This window comes from Mangifera indica, chromosome 9, assembly GCF_011075055.1.
Source record: "Mangifera indica cultivar Alphonso chromosome 9, CATAS_Mindica_2.1, whole genome shotgun sequence".
Classification (NCBI taxonomy): domain Eukaryota; kingdom Viridiplantae; phylum Streptophyta; class Magnoliopsida; order Sapindales; family Anacardiaceae; genus Mangifera; species Mangifera indica.
The window spans coordinates 6,752,857-6,758,856 of record NC_058145.1 but is presented as its reverse complement, the minus strand read 5'-3'; positions in this window follow the sequence as shown (position 1 = coordinate 6,758,856).

The window sequence follows — 6,000 nt, the reverse complement described above, 5'->3', positions numbered from 1 at the left end:
AAAAGATCAATATGAAGAAGTTGTAAAGGTCTAGATGTAGAAATATGAGTTTTACTTTTAAAAGAATTTTTTGTTTGTTTACCAAATTGACATGCATCACAAATTTTATCTTTAATAAAATCTATTTTCAGAAGACCTTTTACAAGCTCCTTCTTGGAGATTTTTGAAATCAAGTCCATGCTAGCATGACCTAATCTTCTATGCCACAACTAACTATTTTCATGCAATGCGGAGAAACATATATTTTCATGAGATGTATTTTCTACATCTATGGTGTAAACATTTCCATCTCTATTTCCTACACAACTTGTTTTTCCATCATTCATATTTTCTATAGTGTAACTATTTGGCTCAAAAATGACTTTAAATCCTTTATCACATAGTTGACTAATGCTAAGGAGATTATGCTTAAGACTATCTACCAAAAGAACATTTTCAATGATAATATGAGAGTTGTTACCAATATCTCCAATGCCAATAATTTTACCTTTTGCATTGTCTCCAAAGGTGGCATGTCCTCCATCTTTCTTGCTTATTGTCGAGAAAAGTGAAATATCTCCGGTCATGTGTCTTGAGCAAGCACTATCGAGGAACCATTTGCTTTTCTTCCTTTTATTTTTCGGTTCCTAAACACAATGGGAGATTCAAGAATTTGTCTAAGGTACCCAAATCATGTTGGGTCTTTGGTGGTTAGTTTTTGTTCCCTTAGGAACCCACACTTTCTTACTGCCCATATGATATTTCTTTTGAATTGGGCAAGATGATGAGATATGACCTTTATTTCCACAATAATTGCAAGTTATATTTGATTCACTTGAAGTTGAGGCTTTAACAAAATAATTTTTTAAGTATTTTGCCTTGATAAAAGGTTTATAACCAAATCCTCTTTTGTTTAAGACTCCCCTTTGTACACCAAGCATTTTATCAAGAATATATTTTCCATTTTTAAATTTTAAAACTATTTCACTTAAATCCTTTGCTCCCCTTTTTAAAACTTCAATTTCATTTTCTATAATTTCTTTTTCCCTTTAGCTATGCAAAGATCATTTTCAAACTTTTGTTTTTCTTTTTCAAAAATGGAATACTTGTTTTCTTCATTTTCTTTTCCTTTAAGCTTAAGGATTTTTTGTTTAAGATTTTCATTTTCTTTCTTTAAGGACTCATTTTCCTTTTCCAAATTTAAATTTTTCTTTTTAAGGGTTGCATTTTTAGACATGCAAAGAGCAAGTTTTTCATTCATCTCTTCAAGTGTATCATATAACTCTTCATATGAGGGGTTTTCATTTATCTCATCATCTAGGTCATCAAAATCATCACAAGTATTAGATGAGTTAGAGTTAGTTACCTCATTATTTGTAATTGCCATGAAACACATGTTGACCACTTCATTATCCTCATTTTCGGATTCACTTTCATCGCTATCATCCCACGTAGCCTTCATTGCTTTCTTTTTTGATCTACCAATTTTGAGGAGAGGGCAATCATATTTGATGTGTCCCGACTTCTTACATTCATAGCACACAACTTGTTTTCTCCTTTGTCTTTCTCCCCTTTCACTTTTAGAAGCATCATTTTTTATGAAGTTTCCATTTCTTCTTAGCTTTCTATTCCTTAAAAGTTTTCCAATCTTTCTACTCAAGAGTGCAATGTCTTCATCTTCATCATTTGATGTCTCCTCTTCCTCTTCTAGGAACTTTTCATTCTCTTTTATGGATAATTTGAAGGCGATACTCTTTTTTTTCTTCTCCACTTCTTCAATTTGTCGTTGCTTCATAGTAAGCTCATGAGTGAGAAGTGAACCTAAAAGCTCTTCAAGAAGTAGAGTCTTGACATTTTTTGCTTCTTCGATTGCCGTCACTTTGGGATCCCAAGAGGAGGCAAACATCTAAGAAGTTTCTTTACATTTTCTTGGTTAGTATAAACTTTACCAAGATTTTTCAATTCATTCACAATGGTAATAAATCTATCAAACATGTCACTAATAGTTTCATTTTCATTCATCTTAAACAACTCGTATAAGTGTGTGAGCATGCTAATTTTAGTCTCCTTGACTTGTGAAGTCCACTCATTTGACACTATCAATAATTCCCAAATTTCTTTAGCCAAGGTACAAGCTTGTACCTTGTTAAAGTTATGTTCATTTAATGCATAATATAACACATTCATAGCTCTAGCATTAATGGCAATATTCTTCTTATCTTGAGGGGTCATTTCTTCCCTAGTTTTGGGCACTTGTTTTCCATCTACTTCTTTCATAGGAACAAAAGGCCCATCTTGCACTACATCCCACAATTCATAATCACTTTGAAGGAAAATCGACATACGATTTTTCCAATGGGCATATCCGGTGCCATCAAACAATGGCGGTCTATTAGAGGCAAACCCTTTACTAACGGTATGGGATTTTCCTAGGTTCATGGCCATTGCTCTAAACGGTTAAGTTTATGAGAATAAGCAACCAAGCTCTGATACCAATTGAAAGATCGAACGACTTAAGAGGGGGGTAAATTAGGCAATTTTAAAACTATCTTTACCAAATTTGAGAATTAAAACAATTTATTCAAATCAAATAATGTTGCCTATTTTTAATCCAATTTATGAGAATAACTAAAATATTTCAAATAATCAATGCACTTAAAATAACATAGCATAAAGTATAAGTTAAGGGAAGAGAAAATCAAACATGCGATGTATAGTGGTTCGGCTCAACCCGGCCTACATCCACTCCTCCAAGCTTTCTCTCTTGGAGTATTCCACTAATCCTTGGTTGGCTAAAACCTCAACCAAGCTTTTCTTCACAACCAAAATAGCTTCCAAGGTGCTATTAACCTTTACAAATGTTAAAGCTCAATTTCTCTCACTAGAAATTTGCTAATCTCTCCAAGAGTGAAACTCACTCTTTTATAGCACGAATTTTAGTATGAAATTGAAAAATGATCTCTCTCAAGAGTGTATATGAAAGTTAAAGCTTAGTACAACCCAATGCAAATGAAATTACAAAGTGTATGAGCAAGGGTTTTGATTAGAGAGAAGAATTTGCAAGTGAATAGCTCAAAACTAATTTGCTCTCAAATATGTGAAAGTTCTTGGTGGCAAAAGTTTTTTTCGAATGAATTTTGATTGGGTTTATATAGGGGAAAATGAGAAAAGTTACCGTTGTATACAAAGATAGCCGTTTTAGTTTTCTAGAAAATGCACAATTTGATCGATCGGATGGAATTTGATCAACCGGATGTGATATGGCACTTCTATGGAACTTACGTGGCACTAGCCGTTGGAAAAATTCAAACCAAAATTCGGTTGACCGAATTTTTGGAAGCCAAAATCATGGCTTCTGGATAATTCAGAAGCTGATTCGGTTGGTCAAATTCGGTCGACCAAATTTTATTACATTTTACCCCCTGAATTTTCAAAAATCACAATTTGACCCCTTAAACTTTGAAAAGTGACAATTTAACCCATTTTTAAAAATTCTTTCAAAACCAACTTTAAGATATGAAAATGTAGTTCACAAAACTTCATCATTTTAAATAAATTAATAAAACGAATGCTTCGAGTAACAAACATGTCTACCTAAACTTGAGTTTTACTTCAAATTTTCAAGAATTCTTCACTTGAGTTTTGTCTTCATTTTTATCTTAAAACTCCTTCAAGTGCATTAGATAAATTCTTGCAATCTAAACACACACTCAAGAAAAATCATTAGTTAATATGCTAGGGGACATATTAGTTTGTTATCATCAAAATAAGAGCATAATGACTCCTTAAGTCAACAAGATCTATGTGAACGAGATTGTCAAACTTCATAGGGAAACTAAGATGATAGTATCAAATCGAGACACTGGATTTGTCTTGACATTTTGGCAAAGTATGCAGAAATCCTTGAGTATGAGATTGGTATTTAGCACATCATATCTTCCCCAAAATAATGGGCAAGGTAAAAAAGTTAATCAGGTGATCGAGGACATGTTAAAGTCTTGTTACCTGGATAGAGGAGTGAGTTGGGTAGATGTGTTACCACTGATAAAGTTTGCTTATAATAATAGTTACTAGACAACTACTAAGATGACTCCTTACAAGGCTTTGTATAATTGTTACATAAGTATATCAGTGACCCCACCCGTATACTCAATATTAGGGATGTCGAGCTAAAAGATGATCCGGTCTACGAGGAACGTCTAGTTTAGATATTAGATTGGCAAGTTAATGAGCTCAAACATAAGTAAGTTCCCTTAGTAAATGTTCTTTGGAAGAATCACTGAACTAAAGAGACCACATGGTAGGTTGAGAAAGATGTGTGGTAAAGGTTCCCACATCTATTTGAGTGAATTTTAAGGATGAAATTCATATTTGGGGGGAGAATTGTAACACCCACAGCTAAGCCTAAGGGCATTTTAATCTTTTTCCTAGTTTTAACTTCGATGATTAATGATTTTCAAAGGTACATATCCATGTATAAAGGCATACATGGTTGTGTATGGTGAACAAAAAGTAAAATTAGTGGACTAGATTATAATCATAGTGAAATTGAAAGTTGCCTTAATTATGCAACTAGACACACGAGCGTGTATATGTACACGCCCGTGTATCATATCTTGAAGATAAAATAAAAATGTGATAACCCTAACTCTTTTGGATTATCTTTCATAACAAGTGTAAGAGAAATAAGAGGTATTTTGGTCACCTATGGAGCCACCAGTGATTATCAGAATCACTATAGCTGTGCAAAGGAAGCATTTTCATTGGAATCTAAATAAGTGGAGTGGTTTCCCTTGTTTGATCATGTAATCTTTGGATTTTTCTGTTATATATATGATCAAGAGATGTTTAGATATAGTAGAGATGATCTAGTTGATAAATTTGATATTATATGAGGATATGAAGAGTTATATGTATGTCTAATCTCTTGATTGTATGAATGTTTTATGTTTTGTCTTGACTGACGCCTTAGAACCATGTATGTGTACTTTGGTCAAATAAGATATGTAAATATCATGCTTAAGGTGTATAAAGACTTCTATGTATGCCTTAGAAAAAGTGATCTTATCGAAATTGCAATCGAAGAAACGTAGATACCTTAAAGTGCGAATTCTAGTTCATGACACACAGCCTTGTATGACCCTATGCACATCTATGTGTCATTTTGATTTTAAATTATTTCAAATAGATGTTAAAAGTGTCTTTTTAAATGGTTTTATTCAAGAAAAGGTCTATGTTGAACAACTTTCTAGTTTTAAAAACCATAAATTTCCCAATCATGCATTTAGTTAAGAAAAGTTTTACATGGTATAAAACAAGCTTCTAGAGCTTGGTATGAAAGATTAAGTTTTTTCTTAATTAAAAATGATTTTTCAAAAGGAAATGTGGATACCACCTTATTTATAAAAAGGCATAAGGAAGACATTTTAATTACTTTAATTTATGTTGATGACATCATCTTCAATACTACTAATGAGTCTCTTTGTAGGGATTTTTCTAAGCTAATGTAAGGTGACTTTGAAATAAGCATGATAGAGGACTTCAGTTATTTCATAAGATTTCAAATCAAACAAACAAAGGAAGAGATTTTGCTCAATCAAGCCAAATATGTCAAAGACCTTCTCAAAAGGTTCAACATGCAAGATGCCAAAGAGCAACCCACTTCCATGATTATTTCTCTGAAATTGGATATAAATGAGGGAGGTAAAAGTGTTGATACCAAAGAATATAGAAGCATGATAGGTGCATTATTGTATTTAACTGCATCTAGGCCCAATATCATGTTTAGTGTATACATGTGTGCACATTTTCAAGCGAATCCTAAGGAATTGCATCTAAACGCCATAAAACAAATCTTGAGATATCTTAAGGAAATCCCAAATGTTGGTTTATAGTACTCTAAGGGATCCTTGTTCAAATTACAAACATTTTCGTATGCTAATTTTAGAGGATATCAAATAGATAGGAAAAGCACGAGTGACACTTGTCAGTTTTTAGGTAACATGCTTGTCTTTTGGTTTT